Source organism: Danio rerio, chromosome 5 (assembly GCF_052040795.2).
Source record: "Danio rerio strain M-AB ecotype USA chromosome 5, GRCz13ab, whole genome shotgun sequence".
In the NCBI taxonomy this organism is placed as follows: Eukaryota; Metazoa; Chordata; class Actinopteri; order Cypriniformes; family Danionidae; genus Danio; species Danio rerio.
In genome coordinates, this window is record NC_141025.1 from 3,527,501 (window position 1) to 3,537,500 (window position 10,000).

Consider the following 10,000-nt stretch of genomic DNA (forward strand, 5'->3'; position numbering starts at 1 on the left):
CATGAGGATTGGGCACCTGTCACCATGGAGGTCACATCTCCGCATTTTCAAAACAATATTTTAAAATACACACCATCTCTATAAATAAACCACAGACTTGAGTTTAAAACAACTACATTCCCGCATGAAAAACGGTTAAAACTAAATTTCATAACACATTCATTATAGAGCCATCTAAGACCGGAGCAAGTCTCACATGTCTAGCCGATTATAACCTCGTTTCGCCGGACACATGAGTGATGATGGACACCCTGGAGGTCAGAATCTCCGCTATCGGCAAAGCACGCTTAAATTTACACATGATATCTATAAATAAACATCAGATTTGAGTTTGTAAGAACTACATTCTCGCATGAAACACTGTTAAAATTTCATTTCGTGACATATTAAACGCAATATTTATAATATTAGCTGGGCTTTCTCATCCGCCATTACCATTTGCTTGTTGATGTGAAATGAATTCTGGGAGAAAAAAAATATTAATTCTCAAAACACTTCAAACGAACTTTATTCTTATTGTCAAGGTCAGATATATGTAATAATTTCGCTGGTAAAGTGAATAAAAAACAATGTTACTATATTGTAATCAATATCACGTTTGCACTGGTTCGGTTCAGCACTCGAGCGACTCAGAATCGTATTGAACCGTTTGCTCGGGAATTATTTGATCACACGTGTTCACAAGCACATTCAGCAATATGCAATTAGTGTATAATCAGTGTATAAATGCGTGTGGCCAAGCAGTATAACGAAATAGTAATGAATCATATACAAAAAGGAATCGGTTTTAGGCGGATTAAAATCTTTACTGTTCAAGGAGCCGATTCATAGAACCGAACGGACACGACTCGACCTGCAGGCAACGGCTCTGCAAATTTGAAATTTACCTGTCGTCTTTCATCCAGCGAATTCATCCTCGGTAAGTGTTTTAAAGTCAAATTCTGTCCGTTGAAGGATTGTTTTGTATATATTTCTGTGTATTGAGTGTGTAATTTAAAATAATTAACCAAGTGACATTAGTTGTAACGTTAGGTTCTTATGTTTTGTCACGCTGTCCGTTAACAAATGGTATTTTAAACAAGAAATAACAGACGCCAGGCGGTCATTGTAGTGTTTGCGAGGTATTAGATACAGTGAGTTTATCTTGAGTGAGTTTTTGACCATACGCTAAGTTACCTGAAAAAACATAACTTTAACTTATTGTAACTGCATTAATGCATTTTCTATTTCAGCACAACACTGAGATGAAGGCGAAGTCACCATGAAAAGTTAAACGTTTACCGTTAAGGTAAGCTCTGGTCTTCACATAGTCATTTTGACTAAGCTATCATTATGGTAAAATTTTTCAACTGTAAGTTAGTTAACGTTATTTAAACTAAACTCATAATAAAATGAGTCTTAACTGTTTTATTAAATGGAGCTGAAAATTAAATGCAGTTGAATTATTTTAAGCTAACGTTAATATTAACAAAATACATATTAATTGTCTATTTCTCAATAATGTTAATGAGCTTGATGTATAGTGTGTCATTAATTGTACATTTAATTTTTGGTGTTCAGGTGTACCTGAGGTGAGTGTACGTTCTGAGTGCACAGATATAAGCCAAAGTCATTATCACTATATATATATATATATATATATATATATATATATATATATATATATATATATATATATATATATATATATATATATATATATATATATATATATCCATCCTATTCTAAGAGAAATTGATGGGGTCAGGAAATGATTTGTGTACAAATGTATTTTAACCCCATACAGATTGGTATGGTTGTACCATAGATTTAGATTAATTAATGTTAAGTCTTATTTTACTCTTATTATATTTATCTGTTTTTCAGCTACAGTAATTGATGTTGAAAAACTGATGCTACCAATCACTCCTCACTTGATTGTTCAAGGTAATGTTGATGTCTTCCTCATTTTGATTAGATTTTTAAATGTCAAGTTGTTCACAGATTTGTTGTGAGGAGTTTCATGTACAACCACTTTTTCTTCTTCCAGCAGTTCCTAAGATAAAAAAATCTGGTGTTAAAACAGCCACGGCTATGCTATTGCCTACCAAGTGCTGAGTAAATATTAGACAAACATTTTTTTCTATAACTGTTGTCTTTGTGTTTATTAGCAATTTTACTGGGCATATGTGTTTGTTTTTTTTCAAACAGCCTGGAAACTGTAAGTTTAGTTCAATATGTTATTTTATGCTATTCATTTTTGTCTTAACATGGATTGCATGTTGAAGCTATCGTTTCATAGTGGGAAAATGTAAAAGAGAATCACTGAATACAATGGCATAATGATTCTGCTTGTTCAAAGAAGGTACTTGATTTAGTTTTCCTCAAGCGACACATCAGTTTTTATGACTATTGCTTGACACTTGAATTGAAGGGACAGTTCACCCCAAAATGAAAATAATAGCATCTTTGGCATCCTCCACTTGTTTCAAAATAGTTATATATTTATTTTGTTCCGTTGAACACAAACTCATATTTTTTAAAGAAATTTGGTTTAAATATGGATGTCAATAGATACTGGTTACTAACATTCTTAAAAATATCTGCTTTAGTGTTTAACAGAAATTCAAACTAGTTTACGTGGAGTAAATAGTGGCAAAATAGTAAACTATTCCTTTAAATATTTTATTCTGAGACTTTTATTTATATGTGTCTTGTCTTTTGCCATATTGTCCTTCTAGCCCAGATTGTGATGGACCTGGAATGCGACACCAGTTACTCTTAAGACAAGAACCGAATAAAGCACAGATGTGGAGGGATTTGCAGCCAAACTAACTGGAGGGAAGGAACCTTTAGGTAAAAGCACCTGCTTTATTTAGATCTGAAGTATTTTATTTGACATAGAGATTTATTGTTTTAATTCTAATTTAAAGCAAACAAGGTTGAGCACCCCTGGTCTAAGAGCTCAAAAATGCTGTTTCCGTGATAAGGGTAAATGTAGTTTAGAAATAGATTCATTAGGATCAATGCTTAAAGTAAACATTTTCTTCTCTCTGTAGACCAAACATGTTTACTATCCCTCACATTTTAATAAATTGTTTCTGTTTTTGTTTCTTACAGTGTGGGTGAACATACTACCTGGATGTCCAACAAAGGCTGCACAAGAGCTCATTTGATAGCACATATTCTGTCCTGTCTACATCTCTGATGACCTGCAAGTGCTTCGACATCAGTGAGTAATATATCTTCATATTATCATGCATGCAGGATTTCTGTAAGCCTATTTTTAATGTTAGTTTGTAATCAGCAGTGACTGTTTTAAAAAATTAAGTATTTAAATTATTCTCAACGTTTTACTGATGCTGTGCACAGTAACGTTGTGATGGTTTAGTTTGAGGAAATGTCACTGGAGAGGTGTTCGTATAAAAAATAAATAAATAAATTGTATGAAATGACTCGATAAAATGTTTATTTGTCTAGCTTACATGCCATCACTGCTGCATATTGAAATACCGTAATACGAATTGACAGCAGAATATTACCACAAACATTTCATGAAGTAGGCTAGACTGCTCTTTAGTTCTCTACTCAACTTTAACACATTTCCTCATGTCGCTGAGCCTCTCTGCAGATTTTGCCAAAAATGAATACTTAGTGATTACTTTGTTTTATGCAAACCAAATATGAGTAACTCATCATTAGCATTATATTTAAAAAAATCACCCACAGCTTTCATGTTCTCTAACGCAATCTTGTCTGTAAGTTAGAAGTGGATTTATACGTGTTAAAAGCCTAAAAGTATTTCATTAACATTAGTCACGTTAAATTAGATTATTTTTATTTATTTAATTTTAAATATGTAGCCTCTTAAAGTCAGAATGAACTGTGTTTACCCCTCTTAAATCCGTGGAAGCACTAGTAGTGTGATCATGGAATCAGATATTCGAGCTATACAGAGTCGGACATTAAGTTAAGAGGAGACTTTATTTTTTACACACCTGTGTGGACACCTGACTAGCGATCTTCAAGAACAATGCCCGCTGATCTTTTCCCCATTAACGTAAGTGTAATTGTGAATTCACAACAAACTGTATTTCACCAACAAAAACAATTAAAAAACTGTTTTATATAACTGATATATATATATATATATATATATATATATATATATATATATATATATATATATATATATATATATATATATATATATATATATATATGTATGTATGTATATATATATATATATATATATATATATATATATATATATATATATATATATATATATATATATATATATATATATATATATTTAAACAGCAGTGCAGTGTTTTGTTTCTGAATGAATTAAATGGTTTGAGGGATGATTAGTTTTTACTTCAGTGATTGATTTTGCATGTCATTTTTGCAGGATCATCATCATGTTGCTGCCCTTTTTCACTGTCCCTTTCCACATCATTTGGCCTTCATCATTTCCTGTCTTGTAGCAGTATTCTCACCTTTTTTTAAATTGTAATAATTTCTGATGCATTAATTGTTGACTGGCGTTAATGATCAATTGTTTATTAGTGTTCTGTTGCTCTGTTATATTGAATTATTGCTACTGTTTTATCATGGTTTACACAATAAACCTTTATTGTGAAGTTAAAGTTTCAGTTTCTTTATTTTTCTTGTACGTCTTGAACAGTTAAAATAACACTTGTGCAATTTTTGAACATTTTTTACCCATTATAAATTAGCACTATTAAATAAAATAAAATAACACTTAATAACTGTAAAATACTATACAGTAATAATAAAAGTAACATTAAAATACCGTAGTTCTTTATGGTAAAAATGTACAATAAAATACTGTTTTCAGTTTTGCAGTATGTGCACCACTACTGTAATTAGTGTTACAGTAAAAATCAACAACAGTAAAATGATGTATTACATTTTACAGTAAATGTAATACTAATGTAATTAGTATTACAGTAATGTTACTGTTTTATGAAATACAGCAGCTACTGGATAATTGTTGCCAGTAACTTACTGTTAATTTAACAAGAAATCGTTTACAGTGTATGTAAACTTGACTTTTAAGAAGAGTTATAACAATTTCTCAAAAAATATCTCTCTTATTATTCTGCTATTAAGCAGAAAAGAAACACATGTGATAATCCTGACTTACCTAAAAGAGAAAACGTTTAGTCAAATTAACAGCTGACTTTTTCTTTTAAAGGTTATGTGCCTTTTTATACAGTGTATGTAAACTTCTGCTTTCAACTGTATACAACCGAAATGTGTTTTTAATATATTAAGATTTATTCCAGTGACAATCCATTCAGATGATTTACATTCAGATATGATATCTGAAAATTCATTCATGTAAGTTTAAATAAGCCATATCTAAGGATACTCGTGTCATATAATCAGTTCCAGACTGAATCTACCGCCATTTTTTGCTATTTCTGCGCGGACTTTTGCACAACATCTGCTAATGTGGAGAATTTTATGCATTTTTTTTGAAGCTTCTTTGCTTAAACATTCTTTTTAAATGCAATTATTATTATAAATACACAATTATGCATGTTTTTGTAATGCAAAATTAAGTGTACAGTCTATTACTAGTAAATATGTTTCACAGTAAATAATATCACATGATCCTTCAGAAATCATTCTAGTATGCAACTTCTGAATAGAATATTATGCATTTTAATGAAAGTTTCCGTGCTAAAACTTTAATGCAATTATTTTTCTAATATTACAACTATGCATGCTTTTTTCAATGCAATCTAATGCAAAAGGCATTGAACAGTCTATAACTAATGAATATTTTTAGTTTTAGTATATTTTTAGAATGCAATTTCTGTACAGAATATTATGTGTTTTTATTCAAGTTTCTTTGCTAAAACTCTGTTAATGCATGATTATAAATACACAATTCATGTATTTTGAATGCAAAAGGCAGTGAACAGTCTATAACGAGTGAATATTTTTGTTTACTTCTCTTCAACAATTTTTTTTTTTTTTAATAAATCGCATGATCCTTCGGGAATAATTCTAACACACCATTTTATATAGAATATTATACATTTAAATTACAGTTTGTTTGTTTTTTTGCTAAAACTTTTTTAAAAGCAATTATTATTATAAATATAGCTGCAAGCAGCAATTAAGGGGCCAAGCACTTTTGCCCAAAAGGTGGCGCTGCTCCTAAAGTTTTTGAGTACTTTCAGGGCATGGGGTTGAAGATGCATACCATGTTTTGTAATGATATGTGAATGTGTTGGCAAAATATAGCATTTTTGGCCAAATATCGAAATGGGCGATGCCCAAAATGGCTGACCTGTGAAAATCAGACATCATTCGACTCGACATGCTCTGCCGGATGTAATGAGACCAGGTTTATGAGTTTCGGACGAAAGGTTGAGATGTTATAAGCCAAAAAGCAAGTTTTTTGTATCTCCGGACCACTAGGGGGCAGTGCGCCGAAACTCCGCGTAGAATCTCAATCCCTAGTTGTCATAACACACACCAAGTTTGGTGTGAATCGGAAAATGCGTTACGGAGATATCGTCTCAAGTCCATTTTCGCAAGTTCTACGTTAAATTTGATCGCAAATTGAACGAAAACGGTTGGTCAAATCAACTTGAATTCCATAACTTTTGGTTGGCATGGTCTGTAGATCATGTGATTCAATTTTGGTGAAAATCGGAGAAACGGCCTAGGACTAGTTCGAACAAATAGGTTTTTCGAATAATTTAAAATAGCGCGAAAAAATTCATGACGGAAAATGACGTCATAGGGTGCGTTTGAATTGGACTGAGCCAAGGAATCAGGGGAAAAAAGAATTTTGATTGTAGCCCATTTGGTTCAAAAGTTATCATGATAAACATACATGAACGTTTGGACAAGTGGTGGCGCTAGAGAGTTCGATTTTGAGACTTCATATTTGGTATGATTATTGTTAATACTGTCCTCTATCATTGTGCCAGATGCATACCATGTTTTGTCATGATATGTGAATATGTTGGTAAAATATAGCATTTTTGGCCAAAAATCGAAATGGGCGACGCCCAAAATGGCTGACCTGTGAAAATCAGACATCATTCGACTCGACATGCTCTGCCGGATGTAATGAGACCAGGTTTATGAGTTTATGAGCACTGAGTTTTCAGTGCGCCGAAACTCTGCATATGACCTCAAACCTTAGTTGTCATTACACGCACCAAGTTTGGTGTGAATCGGTGAATGCGTTACGGAGATATCGCCTCAAGTCCAATTTTGCAAGTTCTTCGTTAAATTTGATTGCAAGTTAAACGAAAACGGTTGGTCAAATCAACTTGAATTCTATAACTTTTGGTTGGCATGGTCTGTAGATCATGTGATTCAATTTTGGTGAAAATCGGAGAAACGGCCTAGGACGAGTTCGATCAAATAGGTTTTTCGAAAAATTTAAAATAGCGCGAAAAAATTCATGACGGAAAATAATAAGGTCATAAGGACGTCATAAGGTGCGTTTGAATCGGACTGAGCCAAGGAATCAGAGGAAAAAAGAATTTTGATTGTAGCCCATTCGGTTCAAAAGTTATTATGATAAACGTACGTGAAAGTTTGGACAAGTGGTGGCGCTAGAGAGTTTGATGTTCAGACTTTATATTTGGTCTTATTAATGACAAGACTGTCCTCTATCATTGTGCCAAATTATACAACTTTCCCGCATACGCCTATATGGGCTGCCATTCAAATCTGGCGGAAGAAACGGAAGAAACGGAAGAAGAATAATAATAATAGGAACGCTAACGGATCCAATAGGTGCCTACGCACCTACGGTGCTTGGCCCCTAATTACACAATTATGCATGTATTTTTTTAAAGCAATCCAATGCAAAAGGCAGTGTACAGTCCATAACTAGCAAATATTTTGTGTTCTTTACTACACTCGTGTTCAATTTCACATGATTCTTTAGAAACAACTCTAATACATAATTTCTGTATATAATATTATGCATTTTTTGCAAAAACTATAATGCAGTTATTGTTGTAATACTTCAATTATGCATGCATTTTTTGAATGCAAGAGGCAGCGTACAGTATATAACTAGTGAATATTTTTTAGTTTCCTTCACTACACCGGTTTTCAGTTTTATATGATCCTTCAGAAATCATTCTAATACACAATTTCTGGATTTAATATTCTGCTTTTTTAGAATTCATTGCAAAAACTTTTTTAATGCAATTATTATCATAATTAAGCATTTATGCATGTAATTTTTTAATGCAATCTAATGCAAAAAGCAGTGAACAGTCTAACTAGTAAATATATTTTAGCTTCCTTCACTACACCAGCTCGCAATATCACATGATCCTTTAGAAATCATTCTAATACACAATTTCTGTGAAGAACGTTATGCATTTTATTACAGTGTCTTTGATAAAACTTTAATGCAATCATTATTATAATTCTGCAATTATGCATGTATTTTTTCATGCAAAATGCAGTAAACAGTCTACAATTTCTGTATATGCAATTTCTGTATATTATGCTATATTTGTACGTTTCAATGCTAAAACTTTTTTTAAATGCAACTATTATTATAATTAGCCAATTATGCATGTATTTTTAATGCAAAAATCAGTGTACAGTCTATAACTATTAGTTTCCTTCACTAAACCAGTTTTCAATATCACACGATCCTTCAGAAATTATTCTAAAATGCAATTTCTGTATAGAATATTTAGCATTTTTATTCAAGTTTCTTTGCTTAAACTTTTTTTTTTTTGCAATTATCATCATAATTATGCAATCATGCATGTATATTTTAATGCAAAAGGCAGAGTAAAGTCAATAACAAGTAAATATTGTTGTTGCTTTCCTTCACTAATCACAGTCTTCCTGTGTGCCGTTCCTCCATGTTCGCTGGCTGTACTCTAATGAAAAAGCCTAATATTGTTTACATAGACGTCCAGAGGAAGACGCCAATGCATGCTATTAATAAAAGCATTAATCACGTAGAGCACGTTAGCAGGTCATGAGCCGATATTCATGATCAAAGCAGCCTTTATGCTTATAGAAATACACAAATGCACTGATCTGAGAGCAGCGCATATGACGCAAGCTCTATGGGAACGTGTTTTTTTCCCAGCTGAAATTCACACAAAACCTCAAGTCAAGGGAGAACAGACTGTGCACGTGTCAGAAATCAATCGGCGTTTGACATGCACATGATTTTGATTTTGATGTTTTGCATCTCTGAGCGACTGAGGACGGATCTCCACCCTATAAAAAGCCATCAGTCCACATCTGAATCTCATCAGCTGAGCAGAAGACTGACAATTATCATTCATTACATACAGTCAGAGATCCTCAAACATGCCAGAGGTCTCATATACGGACTAACCAGAGCCATGAGGGACGCTGAATGATACATTACATTTAGATGTTTCTACTAACAGGCTTCAATGAAAAATATTGCACACTACCGTTGGTCGAGAATGAATTAAAGGGTGCCTATTATGGAAAAATAAGGAGTTTAAACACCACTGTCGCAGCAGTGTGTGAATATAACCATCCTCTGATTTATTTTTTTATAATCAGACCGGATGAAAACAGTTTGCAGAAACACTTTGATTGACATTCTCCCTTTGTACGTCTCATCAGAAGGGGAAAGCCCCGCCCACTAGTGCCCATCTCTCCCTCATTAGCATAAACAGCAGCCCTGAGTGAGAAGCAGCCGTCTGTCCATTATACATTAGAGTGTTTGAGCTGCTGAAGATAATGTCAGCATAGACTAAGAGGATTATATAGGTGGAGTCTCCATAGACAGAAGTAAATTTAATTAAATTACATTTTCTGCAGCTTCGCTATGTGAAAGGGATTAATGGAGTCACATGGCAACAACGCAAAACAGGTTGGAAATGAACTGCACACTAAAATCTACAGAAAACACCTTAAGCAACTCCCAAGCAATCACAAACTATCTTGTGACACTGTTGCAAAACAAAGTGCATGTGTGAATATATGCATGTTAAGTAGT

General features: G+C 32.9%; 1 protein-coding gene and 2 long non-coding RNA genes across 6 annotated transcripts in view; 2 read left to right on the forward strand and 1 right to left on the reverse strand.

Moving 5' to 3' along the window:
• Nucleotides 1–10,000, reverse strand: part of rnf43 (ring finger protein 43) — a 257,307-nt gene that overhangs the window by 199,813 nt on the left and 47,494 nt on the right. The gene's annotated exons all lie outside the window — the stretch shown is intronic.
• The window catches only part of LOC147843792 (uncharacterized), a 1,319,745-nt gene that overhangs the window by 81,854 nt on the left and 1,227,891 nt on the right, over nt 1–10,000 (forward strand). The gene's annotated exons all lie outside the window — the stretch shown is intronic.
• LOC147843794 (uncharacterized) lies at nt 848–4,631 on the forward strand. Of its 3 annotated transcripts, XR_015490820.1 has the most exons (6): nt 848–919; nt 1,233–1,288; nt 1,867–1,926; nt 2,721–2,835; nt 3,100–3,211; nt 4,394–4,631. It is a non-coding gene; the product is annotated as an uncharacterized LOC147843794 (long non-coding RNA). The 3 variants fall into 3 exon arrangements; XR_015490821.2 differs by lacking the exons at nt 848–919; nt 4,394–4,631 and adding an exon at nt 1,045–1,133 and having other exon boundaries at nt 3,100–3,207; XR_015490822.2 differs by lacking the exons at nt 848–919; nt 1,233–1,288; nt 1,867–1,926; nt 4,394–4,631 and adding an exon at nt 2,080–2,097 and having other exon boundaries at nt 3,100–3,207.